The 19976-nt window shown below is 41.1% G+C and overlaps 1 long non-coding RNA gene across 1 annotated transcript; it reads right to left on the bottom strand.

Annotated features, from left to right (window-relative positions):
* Positions 1-4161: 4161 nt before the first annotated feature.
* Positions 4162-19538, bottom strand: LOC121519762. Its single transcript, XR_005992735.1, has 3 exons — positions 19298-19538; positions 16607-16701; positions 4162-5031 (listed from the first exon to the last, which is right to left on the bottom strand). It is a non-coding gene; the product is annotated as an uncharacterized LOC121519762 (long non-coding RNA).
* Positions 19539-19976: the final 438 nt, after the last annotated feature.

The raw sequence follows: 19976 nt of genomic DNA, 5'->3' as shown, positions 1-19976 counted from the left end.
GTGATTTTGTCCACTTCTTCCAATCACTGAAATATGGGGTTGGGTTTCAAATGCAGTTTTCACAATGACCTCTGTTTCTATATGTTTCAAAACTATATGTTTAAAAAGATACAATCTCTGAAATGTTAATAATACAGTATATCAAAAGGTAATACCAAAGCTACAAAAACTCCGTCCATATAATAAGACAGGTCTGTAAGAGGGGAATAACTACTTTAAAATGCTGGAAGACTCCTTCAAACTCTAAATTGCAAAAAAAAAAAAAAAAAAATACAGCAATGTTTTTATTTATTTATTATTTGGATAAAGCAGGAATTTATCTGCAATTCTGCAATTGAAAACAAGAAACTGCCTGCTACTAGGTGCCTTGGACATTTTTTAAAATTCCCAGTGGTATCAAAATATATCAGTATAAAATGATTTCTATCAGAATCATATCAAAGTTTGAATTTCTAGTATTGTAACAACCCTGGTTATAAAATGCCCTCAATCCTGGTAGAAACAAAGAGCAGTACCTCACTGCAGAGCGGTACCTACGTGTCACTCAGAAAAAAAAGAAAAATGCCACAGAAAGTGAAGGGAAAAAAAGGTTCTAGACAACACAATCAGAGTTTCAGCAGGGGAGGTCTGACTTCAGGCTGCCTGTTGATGTGCCTGTCTGCTGTTCGGCTGCAACTAAGAGATGATGAAGGAGCTCTTGTCTGAGTCTCTACACCCAGTCTAGTCCCTCTGTGAAGCACCAGACTGAGCTAACAATACACAGCAGTGCTTATCAAACAGCCGGGGCTACTTCATTAGCATCCTGCACGACCCTGACGAAGGCAAGAGTGGCCTTACACACACAAACCAGACAGCCCCTGCACTGGCCTTGACCCCTGAACTCTAGGCTCCTCTTTTCACCTGCTACGACAGCATTCATGCTAGCTGGGCCGTCTCGCCAGTGGCTGACTGTTCTGCATATGTTCCCCTCACATTCCCACGCTCCGCTCAGACCTCAGCTCCGAGACGATTGTGGTTTAAACATGTCAGTATTCATACACCGCATTATGGAGATGTGTATTGTGTCTGTGTCTGGATGTCTGCATGTTTAAGGCCTCGTGACAACCACCACATCTTCATGACTTTATTTCTATTCATTGACAAGGAGGCTTTTATTTCCTTTATTCATTCTTTAAACTGAGACCATTGGATTGGGCTTTTGTAAACCTGGAGAAAAATTCTACTTCTTTTAAGATCTTTTATAAGATCAAAACTTAGCAACGCTATTATTCCTACAAATAAAAAACAATGCTTTTGTCTATGTAAGACATTAGCATGTCAATATGTATAATACTTGAAGGACTTTGAAAACTAAACGTTAGATTAGCAACCCTGGAAACAAGTACGTTATCTAATTAATGTTTGACACTATGAATATGATAGAGTGGTCTGTTCTGGTTTGTTTTGTGTCCTTTTATTTTCTTTTTTAAAATAAAGATCATCTGTTATGTGATCTTATACGGTACTCATTTCTTTTCTGTCTGGACCTGAGGATGAATAGTAGTTGCAGCAATAAATTAAGAGGACCCCACTCAAGGAAAAATACTTAACATCAGACTGACAAGAAAATGTAATGCAAATTTATGATTGTTGCCTCAAAATCAATGATTTCTTTCCTGATTATGAGTTTGACAGCTGTATTATTTTGGCTTGGCAATTTATCACAAAATTAAGCTTTTATTTATTCTCTTCTTTGCTTCCTGCTCCCTATAGAAAGATTTTGTTGGCTTTCTCTCAACAAGATAAATAGACCTGAACTTGAGGAGCTTTTTCTAGTCTTCTGAATACAAAAGAGTCAAATTTGTGACTCTCCTTGTCTTGATGACAAGTTCTTTCAATATCAGAAAGCCTTTCTTTACCTTCTCACCCTTTAGACTGATTAATAGCTATTCTACTGTCTCACACCTTCCTGGTGCACAAAGAAAATGGTACATAGTCATCATCATTTTGCCTCTAATACTGTCCTTTATTCTCATATTTATAGAGTTATCTTGGCAGAATATTGCTCTCTTTCTGTCCCTCCCTCTGCTCTCTCCTCCTTGTAGACACGTTTTGTTGATTCCCCTCACTCTCCTCTCTTTTCCTTCCTCTTCCTGCTTCTTAACCGTCCGTCATTGGCTGAAAGCAGCCACACGTCTCCTCACTGGCTGGTGTAAAGGACAGAAACAGTGATGCTGCAAACACAAGTGTAGCAGGAGTGTTTTAGAGTAATTGTGACAAACATGGTGCTGCATGTTCTTCATAATGTGGATGAGGGGTACATGCAGCGTTTGGTGGAGACCCCGCAGAAGACGTGCCTCGCCACGGAGCATATGGACACCCTCGTCGCTTTATGCAAATGTCCGAGACGCAGACACATGTTCACAATTGCAGACAAACTGCCCCCTCCTCTCCTCTTCACTTCTTCATTAATTGTTCCTCCTAAAACCAGACACCCCCCTCCAACAACCTCCTCTTGTCAAATAATAACCTCTCCTCAAACACCCCCCCCACTCCATCTTCCCATCATGAGTGAACCCCCCCACCCCACAGTCTAGACCCTGCAACCTTCTCTCTCTCGACCCAGACGCCCCCAAAACCCACCCCCTCCTCCTCCTCCCCTCCTCTCTCCTCAGCTCCCACGACCAGCAGACAGACCCTGTGATTTGCGTGACCGCCATTTTGCTGCCCATAGTAGACATAACTGTACAACACGGCAGCTGCCCCGATGGGCGAATGCAAATACGAGCGATGCATTGTTACTTAGACGCCTCTCGCCACATGAATTAAAATCCGACAAAAAACAAGAGCTGCTCGATCTAATACGACATTGAAAACAACACAGTGGTGAAAAATGCTGGCATGTGAAATGATTCAGTCTGTGACTGAAAAGACTGCTTAAAGCCTTTTTACGCCAAAGTATGAGGACTGTATGTTCAATATGTGAAGATTATTCTCAAGCAGATCTTTCATTTTTTTCTCACGGGTCTATTCTTTTCAAATTACACTGATGTGATTCATCAGATGTATTTGCCACATATTTATGGTTCCTTTTATAGTTTTTTCTGTAGCTAACTCAATCACCCTCACCTTTTATGAGCGCAAAAGTAAGCAGACACCAATGTGCATGAAAATGAGACTATTATGGTCTGTGTGTCTGGACGTTGTTAGGCCTATGGATCCCTTTCTAATTAGAGCCTGTGTGCACGTCTGAGCTGCTCTGTTTGGTCAATGCCTTCATCAGTGCATTATGTATGTGTGCATGCAGAAAAAAAACATGTGCGTGCATGACAGAGCACTATCTGATTTTAAAACAGCCTCAGCTTAATCTTTTTGTACAGTGTCACATTTGCATGCAAGGGAAACACATGCAAATGCACCATATGGCACAGTGTAACCTCATTCTTGATCTCAGGAGCAATAGAACACCTATAAGACACATTTCAGGGCACAAAAACCCACAATATTAGAAAAAAACAAACGCAACAAAATATGCTTTAAACCATCACCTCGCTGATGTTTTATCGCCGCTACGCTGCGTTCATAGGAGCAATTATCAGCGCATGTAAACGACATGATGGTTGGAGGTTATGCAAATGCAATTAGCCCCGATTTGCATTCGAGAACAGCTAACGGATGCACAGATGGCAGACGACAAAGATGCACCCGCCATCTTTGGCAGAGACTGGCAGCCATTTTGTCTGAATCTGTGCCCATCTGGATGGAAAGAACCGCAGTGCATCGCTATGACGGCGAGCGAGCTGTGGGTGCTGCTGCTGCACGCTGGCAAACAGTTTCAAGGCCGAACATACAGAGCTTTCATTCACACAAACAGAGCACTCCAGTGAGTGAGATATAGGCATACAAAGTAGTTTAAAATGTTAAGATCTGAACTTGTAACTTTCTAGAGTTTGCAAAGATCTTTAAATGAACCCGTCAACTTCTTAATATTACTGTAAAGCTGGAGAAACATCCTTTAAGGTTGAAGTTAACATTCAGAATGATCCCACAGGTGCCAGCCAGGGTATATTCATTCACACACACATGCTCTATATTAGCCAGGGTATGACTTAATGAGAGCACATTGAGAGCTGTTCATAGAGTGGAAAATGTGGAGTGCTAAAGAGAGATACTTGCCATTTCACCAGCTCCACTAAAGGGTGTGTTGGGGGTCTCTCTGCTCTCTGATCTTCTTCCCTCTCTGCTGCTCACTCACTTTTTTTCAAAGTCTGGCATTGAATAACAGACATCATGGAGTAAAAAAAGATGCTCAAACTTCATGTGCCAGAGTTTGTGGTGTTAACAGACACATGTCTACAGCTCACCATGGTAACAGTAAGCCAGGAGAAGTCGAGGAGAAAATAAAGATGGTACTGTCTCTTTGTCAAATCTAAAAACTGGTCGGGGAATAAACAGCGGGCGAGTTGAGGATGGAGAGTGAGTCAAAGCAGAACTCCCAAACTGGTTTTTAAGCAGCCGGAGGCAGAAGGTGGGGGAGATGTCAATCTTATGAAGGAAGGAAAAATCAAGAGAAAAGGAAAAATATTCCTCTCGGCGGTCTCTCAGCATTCTGGGTATTATTTGGGGAGCAATCCCCCTCAGCAGAACCACACACAGCCAGCGGAGATCGGGACTGAGGTCCGGTCTCTGCAGCTGAGAGGGGCCACATAGGGCCCGTCCTTTGGAGGTCTGTGGGGCCCCGAGGCCACAGACTCACACAGGAAGCCCCACTCAGAGCTGTTGCAGCGTTCTTGTGTTTCATATTGATTTCTCCTGCATGCCGCTAGCTCCAGAGGTGCTTCAGCCTTCAGGGAGCTTCTCCATTCTTCCCCGGCCCACTCACCAGCTCCCCGCCTGGGCTCCGCTGGACCCCTGGATGGGTAGGTACGGGGCCACGGGAGGAGAGGAGGAAGACGAGAGCCCGTGGCAATGATGATGAGCTGCGCCGGGTCTCTGAGTTCAGTCATCCAGCAGCCTTTATGCAGCCTTCCAACCACCCACCCTTGTTTCCATCTGCAAAATAAAAAAAAGGGAAAATAGAATGTTTTTTTTCAAATCTCACCTTTGGCATTCAGCCTCCCTCTGCTCAATGCAAATGCAAATGTAAACACTAACACTTTGATTAAAAATATGTGGGAAGAAAACGCCAACTTGCTCTTTTGTAACCTGCCTCAAGGCGCTCACTGCTACAGAAAACAAATAAAATATTCAGGATACAGACACGTCCTTTTTTGCTCATTGTTTAAATGTTTTACCACAAACCCAAATCATCCACATTAAAATAATTAAAAATAGCATATTGTCAAAAACGTACTTTGTATTATGTATTTTTAATGTCTCAGAATAATTAAAACAATTTGAACCATATCTCTTCTGAATCTGAAGAAATAATCTGTGGATTCCCTCACTGCCAGATATCCTGACAAACTCTGAAAGCATCTGAATCCTGTTATCATGCAAATACAACATTGTCCTTTATGCTTCGCTTTGTTCTTTTCTATAAGAAAAACGAGATGCAGGGGCCTCCTTTAGCAACCATGCACCCACAGGCCCCCATTTCTGCACAATCTTGCAGCAACAGCAAACTTTGCCCTTCGTGTCTTGTTGAAAAACTAACCAGACTCAGAAAGCAAAGGGTTAACATTGGGGTGATTGTTTGTGAATTTTGAGTTATGTGCATGTTTTCTTCATATAATGGCTGAGAACATGGAGTGGACCCTGCCTTGGCACTGTGCAGGGGGAGAGACGCGGGGTGAGATTGGGTGAGCTGGGGGAAGATTCAGACACAATGCACCCATTGAGCGGGTTCAGACATGGGTGTTAACTCCCCATTCCTTCACACACAATAGGGCCCCCCACTAGAGCCAGCGTAGGGGGACAATGTTGGTTCAGGGCAGCCCTCCACCCAGAGAGAGAGAAAAGAGCTGCATTATCAAGATGGGAGGAGAGGGAAGGATGGATGGAGGAGGGGGGAGACGGATGGGAGATGGAGGGATATGTTTGTGTGTGCAGTGCGAGGGAGAGGGGGAGGAAGGAGCGCTGTGACCCGTGGCTTTGGACTTGAACAAAACAGAGAGACAACGCAGCAGCAACAGGCAGCAGGCAGGCTGCAATATTTAGTAAAATAGAAAGAATGATTCTAAACGTTTCTCTTTATTCAAGATAAATACACTTCACATAAACAACAGGAAAGCAGTAAAAACAGATAATCTAGATTTTAAGGCTCTTCTATTTTTGGCCAATTTGTAAATTGGTGTAACAGAGCCACCTTTTTTCTCTAATCACCCCTACTTGTATCTAAGAAGAGCTGAGGCCCCAAACAGAAAAAAAGGTGATGTAATTCTGCCAAAAATTTACAGCTGTTTTTATTTTCATTGTTTAATTTCAAATAAATAACCCTTCACACATGTGTTTTGCAACAAGGTGAACAATATGAACAGTGTTTTATCATGATTTTAGTAAACATGAGAAAGTCTAATTTTAACAGCCTTAGAGCAGACAGAGTCTCGCCCCCCAAGGGGTCCCAAACCCCCAGGTTGGGAGCAAATGTCATATACCATGATAATAACAGAGACTGTTTTGTTTATAATGCATGTCATCAGTAAGTTCTGAAGTATTGAAAATTAGGGGTCAGCAATCATTGGCATGGCCAATTATCATGGCTCATACTTGGCATTTGTAGATAATCGCTATCAGCATTTATTCTACTGATCACCAATACAATTAGTTCATTAATATAATAATTAAAATAAATAATAACTAAAAAGTGTGCAACTTTGGCTCCACTGCATGTGTGTTTCCCCCTCTGGCTCACTTCTCATTCACATTTTCACACCTAATGTCCTGCCCACAAAACTATCTGATTGGCAAAGACGTCACAAGTTCCAGCCAATCAACACTGCAGCCCAACCTGCAGGAAGCAAGCAGGAGATGAGCAAAATCTACGTTAAGTCACATTGTGAAGGTAAAGTTGCAGATATATCTAAAGTTAAATACATTACAAGTAGGTGTGTGAATCTCTCCTTCACAAGACAATTCAATTCGAATCTGGATTCACAGGCTACGATTCGATTCACTAAAATCCAGAACGATTCGGTTACGATTAGATGATTTTATCCAGTACAATCTGATTATGGAATGAATGGAATGCTTTAACAAAAAATTAGAAAAAAGGGTAAAACAAGACCATTTCATAATAGTCTACATTTCTTTGAACTTATTTAGGAGAGAGACTAAATCCCAGGCCTCCTGTGCAAACATTATGATATTATGTTTAAGAAAGTTTTCATCACATATGCCAAGGTGTCTCACAGTGATAACTGGGAGTTAAATAATAAAATGAGTTTTTACCAGTACTTACATTTTTGTTCTTCTGTATTTGTAACTTCCTTGGCAAGTTAAAGCTAATTATAGCTAATTTAAAAACAAAAGAAGATTTGCATAGACAGAGCTCTGTGTGTCTGCTAGTATAGGAGAACAATGGGTTAAAAGAATATTGAAAACAGTCAAATAAATACAGCATTCTATACCTTAAACTTTCTTCTTTTGCAATTCCTCTTAATGTGAATATTTAGTCTACATGTAACTTGAACATTATCTCCTCTCTCTCTCCGTATCTGATTGGTCTTGACTGTTTTTGTTCTTGGATTAATTCACTGGAGATCAATTGATCTCTAGCTCGGTGAAGTCCTCTCTGTTTAATATCAATCAGTGAGCTCAGACATATTGATTTTGCCACCAAATCAATCGCTCTGGTTAACACGTTAAGGTTGTAAACGGGCTGTTTTATGGCGATAACTGAGGACTTCTCCAAGTTTTAACTCAGAAAAGTGTTAGTTTTCGGGTCTGTTTGTGCTAAGTTTGGTGTTAGCATCTTAGCTAAACTTTAGCGCCACCGTCTAAACAGGTGAGATTTCAGAGATGCCGTTGTACTGAATCGCTTTTCTCCAAAGCTAACAGACGGGCAGACATTTCGAAAGTTATCCTCCCTTCATATTAAGTCCACATGACTTGATTTCTGAGGTGCAGAACTGTAACTGAAGACGTTTTGGTGATGACCGGTGAAACACACCCAGCTACCTAGAGAGCACCTACTACCATAACTCTCATTTAAAGTGAAAATGTCTTGCAAGATTAAAGACGCTGAGCCAGAGCATGACAGAACGGGCTATGACAACAAGCAGCAGAGCCTCAGAGAACTGATCTCTAATGTTAAAACCGGTTCAAAGATCAATCCATGCTGCATTTTTACCGATCCAGGGCTCCACAGACGGATGTACTCTGACCTTTGACGTTCAGATTGGTTAACCAATCCATATCAGATTATCTTTACACCACTAATTACAAGCCTTCACAATGAAGTTAAAAAACACCACAATCCTTTGCAGTTTCCGTAATGATAAGTCTGTCCAGTTTTACAGTTAAACCACAGAAAATGCCCAAATAGCAAACTTTGTTACAATGCTAACATTAGCCTCAAGTAACATTGGGATTTGAAATGATGTATTGACCTAATGCTAATTCTCTGAGTTACACTGGGTCTAGTGCAACAGGGACTCACTAAGTTGACAGCTTTACATGAAAAAAATACAAAAAAATATAACAAAATACATGGCTGATGCATGTTTGCTGATTTTAGCATGTTCCATGTCTGAGGGTGAGACACTTTTATTGTGCCTCTTCATCAGAAGTGCTCCTCTAACCAATTAAAATAAAGTTATTTTTGGTATATCTTAAGTTTTCTGTAAAACATATCTCCAACTGTTCTTCTGATCTGCACTATGAGCATGAGATGACAGATTGAGGAGTTTATGTACACACTTTAATGGCATCATGTTAGCTGCACAGAGCACAAATCACATCCTCCAATGACTTCAGCATTTTTTAAACATCCTTTGCGTTCCTCCGAAGACCGTATAACAAGCATTTGCTTGTTCCCGGCTGCTTGTTATTCGCTCTGCGGTTGTAAAGGAACACTGTTTTGGGAGTGAAGCTGACAGCGTTAACAAGCCGTTTGTAATGTAAGTGTGTAAAGCTTTTATTCTGCAGACAGGTAAAAAAGGAGGTTATGCTTTAAATGTATAAAGGAAAGTATCAGTTTGGCTGTGTTAGAGGCGGTATAGGTTGTGCAAGGGGGGGGGGCTTTAGGGGCAGCTGGAAAATGTTTATGGAGATCCCGTGTCTCTCTGGGAGCCTAATAGAATCCTGCGGCTGGAGTGAGAGCTCATTGTGCCGCTGTAAAGGATTACACTGGTAAACTGGTAAAACAGGGGAAAGAGCCCAAACACTCTCTACCTCCTATGGAGAGGCAACGAACCAGCGAACAATGAGAGGAGAGAGTATGCTGCAAGCTGACTCATTTCATCAACGGAAAACAGAGCTGCAGACAGAGGGGAAAGTAGTGGAGAGGAGCAGAAAATAGAGGAAATAGATCAGGGAGTTTATATACATGCATGTGCACGCTAGCTGGAGAAAAAAAGGCCTGGAAATGGAGTGAAAGATCGGAGAGAAAGGGAACAGTAGGGGGCTGCAGGGCGACAGTTTCAGTAGTGGAAGGTGATGTGGGCAAATGATGTCTGTCTGCTTGTCTGTGTGCATCCTGAGTGACAGTTTACAATCTGTGAGGCAGCAGGCAGGCCCAGCAGGTCGCCTCTTTGCCTCCATACAATCCCTCATTTCCCAACCTGGTTTTCCTCAGCGTCTACCTTCAAACCTCTGGCTCTCACCTGCTGACAGACATCTCTAATCTCCACAACATCAACCAAACCTTCCCTGTATTTGACTGCTTTTTAGAATTCTTTTTCTTTCTTTAAGGGTAAAACACTGATTTATTTTTGATCGTTGTTATGCTTTACAGTGATGCCTTCACTGTAAAAACACCTTTAGAAGCAGCTAACTTGGATCTGAATTACTGTATCTAACTCCTAGGCTTCACAGAAACAGTATAGCAGAAAGTAGAGAGGAAATGTGGGGAGGATAAAGGGAGGATGTCACGCACTAAATGGGTTGCTGATGGGGAATCGAACTAGCAACCAGTGCAACAAGGACTGCCGTATATGTACCTGAAGCATCTGCAGCTAAACAAAACCTTATGATAGAGATTTCTGATTGGTTGCTCCTCCTTTTTGTCCCATTTACCAACATTAGTGTAAACTGAATCTTCATTGGACATCCCATCCACCAGAAAACTCTGAGCCTGGTTAATTTAAAAAAAAAACCCAACTATTAAATAGTTTACCTTTTTTTAATTCTTGAGCTTACTCTCAAAAGGGATTTAAATTTTTTTGAGAGGTTGAATTTGTCTGATACCTGAAACAGTGAAATCTAACTTATGTTACTGATTGACTGAATCAGTGAATTTAAAACAAAGATACATATTGTCATTTTTCACAAAAGGCTGTAGTAGGAAAAGTTTCTTTACTGAAAAAGTACCAATGTGTTTGTGCATTGTTGTCAGTGTGTATGATTTTACCTGCATTTTTGGCAATTAAAGACAAGCAATTACACTTATTTTTCTGTTGAATGGAATCAATTATGTATATTTTTTGAACCAAGAATTAGGGATGCATGATCTTGGATTTTTGATGAAATTTGAATGGCTGATATTTCTCCAGTCATTTTAGCCAATACCAATTCAACTACAAACAAGTCTGCACTAGAATCGACCTTTTACTCTTATTATTATTAAAAAAAAAAAAAAAAAAGTTTTTTGGAACAGACCTCTGCCTTTCTGAGAGCTACAGACGGAACTGCAACAACCTGCTGACAGACAGCGAGCTCTGTAGACCAGTGGTTTTCAACTGGTGTGTTGGGACCCAAAAGTGGGTCCTGAAGCTCTTTCCAGTGGGTCACAAGTGTGTGCCAGGAGAAGAAAGTGTGTCTATGCACAGAAGCCCTGAGTGGATATACAATGAAATAATACATGCATTTTTGTTTTTCTTGTGATTCTGAGTATTTTCTGAAGATTTCTACATATTTATCTTCTTTTCTTTGGATAACAAGCTGGTTTGCCCTAAATAATGAGGAAATTCCTCGAGAAATAATCAGATTCCCATGGTGTCTTGAAAAAAATGCACATCCTTCTGTAATGATATCCTTTTCAAATGTGTTTTTTGAATCCCTTCTCTTTGTTCAGTTGTGTTTAGAATACAAACAACACTTCTCAGTGAATAAATTCAAGTGAGTGGAATTTTTTTTATTTTGCCGCAATTTCTTTTAAGGAGAGGGTGGTTGTTCCTGATACCCAGATAGTTGAGAACCACTGTTGTAGAGCACTAGATACAAATGAGAGCTTAAACTTTATCTAAAATAATTCTCCCAGTTAAACAAGACATTTGAAGGCTGGTTTACTGAAATATTCTAGACAAAGTGCTTGAAGTAACATTAGTAACAGTAAGATGCATTCTCCTCAAAGTTCAACCAGGTTAGGTCTGCTGAATCTGTTAAAAACTCAGAAACTCTATCCACAGACTCTGACAATATTCACTACAGATAAAAAGGCTGTAAATATCAGCAGAAACCTCCATATCTGCTGATGCTGATGATTAACTTTTTTAAGCTAATATCTGCTGATACCGATGTCATGCCAGTAATATTGTGCACCTATAACAAGAATCATACCAACATTTAAATGTCTGGTATGGTGTAAAATTCAAATGTTTTTTTTTTTTTTAACTGAGCATGATCATTTTTACACACACAAATTAGCACCTCATGTTAAACTGATTCTTCCTCTTAAGTTGCCTCTCTGTTAAGGAGAGATGGCACTCCCTGGCTGAACAGAGGTGTAGGGATGATTACACTTAAACACAGATGCTAGCCTGTCTGAACAGACCAAATGCTCTATTGTCAAAGGAAGATTTGGGTTTAAGTACTTCTGCTCAGTGTTTCCTTTTTGTTCATCTCTTATGTTTAATTTGGTCTGACCAAACCACCGTAGAAGCCTCCTTTTCTCTCATCAACTTAGCCTTGATTTTTGAGTGAAACCTTTTTTTTTTTTTTTTTCTTTTTTGCCATTTTAGAGAGACTTTAGGTAAGTTGACTCTTTCAGAGACCTTGTACCTATAATTTGGTGTTTGAATTCTTTGTTTGGGTTGAATTAAAAGAAAAATGCACCTGTTCTTAAAAAAAAAAAAAACTCCTGTGTCTTCCTCTTTGGCTCCTAGAACATTTTGGATTTTATGAAAAACACATTGACTGTAACATTGTTCAATGATCATCAATATGACTATTTATGTATGAAAGGACCCTGTGTCTCTTTAAATTATGTGGCTAATCTCTTTAACTTTTTGTATTTGCAGATTGTTATGTGTAATCTCATTTATAATAATAATAATGAATTGAACTCCTTCTGTATGCATTGCAATTTCCCTTGAAATACAGAAAATTGTTTTTTAATATATTTAAACTTGAAAAAACATTAAAGAGAATAAAATGGTGAGCTAATTTTCAAAACAGATTGATTTTGAGCCAATATTCACAAGAAAATAGATTTTCTACCCCTTGTGTCTCTTCTCCCTCATCTGTCTAGGCCTCATAGGAATCACTACGAATTTCCGGGGTGAGGAAAATATCTCCCCTGCATCTGATGAGCAAGACAACGGCCGTATATTCCTACATCTTCCCAAACGACATGCAAGTGAAGCATTATCCTCCCCTCATCTGCTGTTCAAATGGAAACCACACTGAGCATAATGCATAATCTGTATTCTGCAACCTGCCACACTGAAAGACTCCTCTCTCCTCCTCCTCCACGCTCTCTTCATCTCCGTTCCTTCAAAGGCTGCCGAGGGTGCATTCAAACGGCAGGATACACACTCAGCTAACAAACCTCATTAAGGGCCCATACACACGTTCTTAATGCTAACACTAGCTGTCATACATCTCCTCTCTGTGCACACACTGGTGGCCACACTGACCACCACAAAGCATCTTTACAGAGCTAATTAGAAGGAGCCCCCTCTATTTCATACTCATCTGAATAGGAGGGAAAATGATGACGAGGAGGAGGAGGAGGGGATGGAGATGGAGGGACAGGAAGATGGAATAGAAAAAAAAAAGGCTGTATGGTTACAGAGATAGCAGGATGTTTTGTGTGGAATTAAAGTGAGGAGCCAAAGCAGGCAGGGGGAACAGAATTAGTGTGACACCACTATCGTGCAGCTATGGCGGGGAGCGGGAAGAGGAAGGAGTGATGCACCGATTTGATTGGTGTGTCAGTATCTAGAGGGAAGAAATGGGTGTGACAGCAGCTTCAGGAGGATGAGAGAAGGCTGTATGAAAAACGCTTCACATAAACAAGAATGGCTGATGAAACAAAATCAAAGCACAAAGGTACACTTTAACAGCAACTACTTTTTTAACGGCTTATGCTGTTCTTTTAAAGCTCATTATCGTTTCCAATAAAAGAGATGTCGATCGGTATTCTCAGTATAAAACCTACCCCCTGTCTTTCAGCTCAGTGCACTCTGTATTTAAAGAAGCACAGAAGGTCACAATGAGGGTTCAGCTCTGAGACATTCCTCCATATCTTCCTCCAACCCTCCTCCACTTCATGTTCAAATTTTTCTTTTGTGTGTCCCTGAAACAAGCAGTGTGTGTGCATGTGAATGCGTGTAGGAGTGGGTGTCTGTGTGAAAGCAAACAATGCCAAGTTGACAGTTAGGGTCTCGGATCAAGCACAAGGCCAAGTTTGTCTCTAAGTGAATGAACATAAGGGCAACAGCACAAGTAAAGTACATCACTGTTTATCTAATTTTTCAAATATAGTTTCAGAAATTAACTAAAAACATTTGATGCAAATAGTCAATAATAATCTATTTAATTTATAAGTAGGCCTGCCAAGATCAGTCACAGTAATTACATTTAACTAAGATCCAAGATGGCATTATTTTCTTTTTGTTGCAGTTAATTGCATACTTTACTGCCGTTGTCAGCATTCATTGGTTAAGCCATGTCAGTGTCTCCCTGCAGCCACAGTGATGTAAAAGACGTCCACCACTGATCCGTCATGTCTAATATCAGTTTTAAAAAACTTTCAGACAGCTCAGTTGACAAGTCAGAGGTTATCTGCACCTTGTGTTACCAAACAGTTATCTTTTTACTATTGCCTTATTTCCTTTTCTATCAATAGCACGTTCCTTTCTCTGTGGTTGGTTTCATGCTTCTTAATTTAATGCAAAATAGTGAAATTTTGAAATGCAATAAAAAGGCTGTGATTAATTCTTATTAAAAAGATAATGGTTTGAAATACCTATTTATAAATGATAAATTTTTGTATTTTATTTTAAAATTACACAAAATTACAGAAAAAGAAAACAAAAACTGTGTCCAGCCTCTTTTTCAACCTTTGTCTGAATTTTAAGTTCAAGTTGAAGTTATGACCTAATTGTTGCCCAGTGGCCCTGATGAGCCTGCAAAGCATTCTGGGAGTATAGCAGGTGTCCCCATGTCACAGAGCTTCCCAGACAGCTTGTTAATTTGCACAACTTTTTACACACACATCACTCCCTGCGTGTGCGTGTCTATGTATGCGTGTATATATTAGCGATGGGACTTGACCCTAGCGAGCCGCGGCACTGTTTCGCGTCTTGCTGGGCGTGGGAAAAAGACGGGAACCCTTTTCACAGCTGCCTCAACCGAGGCCCGGGCTGCTGGGGGCCCCCGTACCCCCACTTTACACACACACACCCTATGTCTCCCCCCTCTCCTTGTCAAACCCCACCTCCTTCCATCCCATTCAGGCTCCAGCCTACTTGCTTTCAAAAGCAGGGACCCCCTTCTCAGCCCTTCATAAATACATCTCATTATTCAAGCCCTAGTTTGCATAGAGATTCCAAAGAGATCTGCACTCGGCTCGTGAGGCCTGAAGCCCCTCAGCCTTTTGGACCGCACAAGTGCAAATTTCAACTTAGTAATCTCCCTGTGTTAATATTTGTTTTAAAACCATGTGTACACACTTGCAAATCCATTTCACTGTTAATCTAACTGTATGAAAATTTCTATCTTGATGTGTTTCCCTTTTGAAAATTCTCCCTTTTTCTGGAAACGCAGCAGAAAACCTGCAGAAACTTAAGCTGGTGAAAAGGGAGTTTAGCATGCTATTAGCCAGCGCTTTGCTAGTCTGTATTCCATCTGCCACCGGCTATTGTACAGTACCTCACACACACACTCTTCAACCCCACTACAACACCCCCACCCCCCACTCCCCGCAATGCATTACTGCAGAGATTTATCTCCCATCAGCCTGTATAATACTGAGGTTATAATTTACATCCACTTTAGAAAACAGCAGCACAGGCCGGCCCTTGCATATGCTAATCGAAAGCTTGGGAAAATCTGGGCGCCTCAAAGAACTCTGCACTAAATTTGAATAACTGAGCTTTATATTGAGCCTCAAGGTTGTGGAACCATGAAGATTTGACCTTGCTAACAATGTGTACTTATTGTTTAATTCTGAACACAGGACGTTTTAGGGAGGAAATGGAGGGAAAAGAGAGACACCAAAAAAGCAAGGGATGTTTGTTTTTATCATTGCTAAAATAACCTAATCATCATTTTATTTCTAAGGAGCTTTAATACAATCATGGAATATTATCTAAATTTAATGTGAACACCATAAACATCATACTCAGCCTTCCTTTAAATACACAGTATTTGCAAGTTTGACCTAAAGCTGCCTTTGCTAAATCGTGCACACCTTTGAGCACAGCACTGCTTTGCTCACAATAATCAGAAGGACTTTGTATGATGGGAGGGAGGGTGACTCGTCCAGGCATTAGGGCCGAAAAGGACAGAGCCACCCAAACGCTCTTTCCACATGAGCAGGTCCAAACGTCGCCTGCGCTCTCCTAACGGGATAAAGAACCGCAGCAAAGATTACACGGCCACCTCCCCAGCACCTACCACACACTTTACCTGACAAATAGGATCACAGTGTTTAAAGGGATAAAACGCTGGACGTGTGGGAATGAAAGAGAGATGTGGGTGTGTGCGGAGGAGGATGGGGGGTTATGTACAATGTAAAAAATGTTAATACTTCAAAGGAATGATGGAATACAACATGGAGGTCTTACTTCACTCGCTCAAATCACAGCATTTACTCTGTTGCTGTAGGCTACTTCAGCTTCTCACAGCATGTATCATGTATTATGATGCATATATGTGTGATATAAAACTGACATTTACACTCTGGGAAAATAAACCTGCCAGGAAATGTCTCTTTTAATGCTCCTTTCTGCTTGAATATGGCATAGTATCACAACACTGACTTATTCTTTACACAAAATCCTCAGTGTTCTTTAACTCAAGCCTGAAATTCTTGACATCTGCAGACACACAACCAACTCCATCCTCAACAAAATATGGATACAAATCAGCCCCAAGCGGCACTGAATAATTGCCTCCAATGCAACAAAGCTATCTGCAGGCCAAAAGCAACATTTGAACGACACTGAACTAGCTTAATCTTCAATGCAAATATAAATTTACGGCTGAGCAAGCAAAATGCTTCATGCAACATCTCTGTTGTTGCTAAAACTACAGAGGAATCTAATCTCCACAGGCAAGTGTTATTATCTTGCATATTTACCTGCAGGGTGTCTGTAGCTCCTCTTCTTGTCTGGTGGTACTTTGTCTTCAGTACCAGTCAATGCGAGCTTCAGAGCTGAAGTTGTAGCCAATTTCCTTAAGAGATAAAAGAAAAGAAGATTGGAGTATGCTGTATTTCCTTTAAAGAGAGCAACACACTTCTGTAAAAAAGTGCCTTTGCAGTGGAGGAAAATAAAAAGGGGGAAATGAATGCAGATCTGTTGACCTTGCAACTAACTGCACTCAAACTTGTAATTTTCATTGTGCACCTCTTATTATTTTTTCTGTGCAAGTGCACATATATTGTTGTTGCATGAACTATTTGCTAATTGTTTAAGAAAAGCATAGCCTGTGAAATGTGGTTTGAAAAGTCACACTTGTAAGGAAACTATACCACAGCAATGGTATGCATGTCTCTCCATGGCAGCATTCAATGTGAAAACCTCCTAGAATACATGATTTAAATAAAAATGTTGTGTACACAATAAACCAACACAAAAGGGCTTAAAATTAGAACTAATATAGTGGAATAAAGCTGGTAGATTACACAGATTTCCTTTGTATCACTTCAACATGGGGGACATGCAGGTCAACTAGCAAACTGGTACTCATATGCAAGCATCAACAACACTCATGCAGACTCAGAGCATCCAGGTTCTCCTGTCTAACGGTGCACATCAAATATTGTCAGTCATGGTCTAAATAGAGCATGCTGGGACTTCAGGGATATTCAGTCATCTCTGAGGCTCACTGATTCTGCTCTAAGAATAGATCAAACTCTGAGCCCATGTCCTATTTTGTTCTTATCTAGCAGGCAAACATGAAAATAATCCAGCCCGCAAAACACAAATTTGAACGTCTCTGCCGTGTCTAACCCGGATTCAGCAGCTGCAGAGATGAAAGAATGTTGGAAATAGGACGAAGATGGTCTCGAATGCGGCCTGGTTTCTCTTGTACTGAGTCACTGATGCAGTATGATTTGGAAATGTTGAATGCTGCATGTTCTGCTTTGGTAGAAAGATCCAAATAACTTAAATGACACTGAGATGATGGAAGAATGTACAAATATGTGCTGTTAACAAGCCATACCTCAATGTGCTACTCAGACTTCATGAAGGTTTCACCAATAAGCATCCAAAATACAACACAATAACACAACAAATTACAGTGAGAGGATCACTCCACTCATAAAAGGGAGGAAGTGGAGTCAGGGGTTCTGGATGCAATACTATAGAATCAATTAATTTCATACAGAGTATATAGTAGCTTCATGCCAACTCCTTGGCCATCAAAACACAAAAACCAACATGTGGGATCATAAAAAGCGATCTGCTGCTGTTGCCAACACTGTCACGTGAGTCCCGATTGGACCAATCGCAGATTACCTTTAACTATTTCTGTCTAACCCTCCAGATATTAATGTTAGAACACCCACACAGTTATGACAACTACACGGCAGCACGTACTGGGCTTTGTAAGTACATTTTTCCCACGTGCATCACTATTTTTTGTCATATAAATTAAAGAATTGACGATTTGTGGATCCTCAATAGGCCCTAGCACCACCGCGATGCCCCAAACACGAGCCCTTACACGCAGCAGCATTCACGCGCTCAAAGACACGCGGCAGGCTCTTTGAAGCTGAGGTACAGCAACGACGTTAAAATAAAGCCTGTGTCGTCTTTGGTGGCTAAGCGGAGTCCCCACCACCCTCCAGCCCACCACCACCTCTACTCGTTCAGCCTCGTGCAGCCTCCCCTCAGCATCCGTCCCTCCTGCTTCCTCCAGCCGCTGCTTCTTCCTCCTCTTCCTCCTCCATGCCGGAGCGAGAGGAGGACCCCCCACACCTGGGCTCCGAAGTGTTCGGCATCAGTTCGTACTTTCGGTTCTCTAGCTTTATGAAATTAAAACTCATACAGCTAGATAACCAAAGACACAAACTAACACCCGTCGTCTCTTAAAGGGGCCGCCCCTCCAACACCAACACAGAGAGAGAGTAGAGGATGAGGAGGAGAGAGAGAGAGAGCCTATCTGTGGTCACATTGAGCCCCTCGCACATTCACTCCTACACAAAAAAATAGAGAGATAGCACAGATGCGCAACTACATAGAAGCCTTTTCAACAACATATCCCTCAAGGGTGAAAATGAGTTAAAACACACGGTTTTTATATGCTTCAATGCCTTGTGTCCAGTTACACACTCTCATGCACGCGCAATTTGACAGAAAATCCACAACCAAGTTGAACTTTACTTTTTTGTGGCGCCATTAAAAAAAACATTTGATCCCAATATGAAAGAATGCCGCACGAATGTCTCCACTTAAAATGTGGTGCTAAAACAGCATTTTATTTCATAAAAATACATGCAGCTATCTTCCCGAGACAAGTGCCACCCTGTTACCGAAGATCAGTTTTAAAAAATGAAGATTATTTTTTAGGGTTAGGGTTGTTTTTTGCCAACATTGTTGGTTTGGCTCGAGCTGATTTTGAGGCCTCACAGACAAAGTTCCCACCAAGCTGCCCTTAATGCTAATGTCACAACTACAGCTCACACTACTGTGAAACATAGAAATGCATCAGCCTGCATCAATAAATCATGCAACCATGTAAAAGTATCTTTAAAATGATGAATAAAGTGTGAAAACATCCCACATTAACTCTTCCCAACACATAAAGGCAGCATCCTACTTACTTGCACAACAAGCTAACTCCATTCCAGTCAGTATCCCCCAAATGTTTCAATCCGGTCTTCACCATGGCCTAGTCTGATCCAACAATAAGGGAAAATAGAGTAAAAAAGCATAAGAATGAGAGTTCAAATTCTTCTCAACCTCTCTGAGGAGTGCAATGTGTCCTCCTCCTAACACATGCGAGCTGCGACTGCCAAGTGCAGAGGTGGGCAGAGGGGAGAAACTCCGCCTCAGAGAGAGAGAGAGGAAGGAGGGGGTGGTAGAGAAGGGTGGTAGAGAAAGGGGATGAGTAGGGGGGGGGCTGAAATCATTACAGCCAATTTGAAAATGAAAGCAGGTGTGCGTCAATCAGGAGTTTACTCCAACAATTATCCTCATTAGCCAGGCCGTAAAAGAGGCTTCAAAGGAAAGCGTAAAATGTAACAAACTGACACTTGTGCTGGTGGAGCTGCGTCAAACATTCGCCCCAAAACTGAAGTGCAATGGTTACTTTATTAAGAAATTAATTTGCCTTAAATGGAGACGGTTTTTTACGTCAGCTACGTGGCTCATTTACTATCACATCTACTGCCACATCGCCTATAGTTCTAGTTTCTGATAGAATAAACTTGATACAGTCCTTTCAAATTCATAAGAGCAGCAAATTCTGCTACGACGAATTACCTTCGGAGATCGTTTATT

This window comes from Cheilinus undulatus, linkage group 13 (assembly GCF_018320785.1).
Source record: "Cheilinus undulatus linkage group 13, ASM1832078v1, whole genome shotgun sequence".
Lineage (NCBI taxonomy): Eukaryota > Metazoa > Chordata > Actinopteri > Labriformes > Labridae > Cheilinus > Cheilinus undulatus.
The sequence above is the reverse complement of the archived record's forward strand: the minus strand, read 5'-3'. Positions and strand labels throughout refer to the sequence as shown.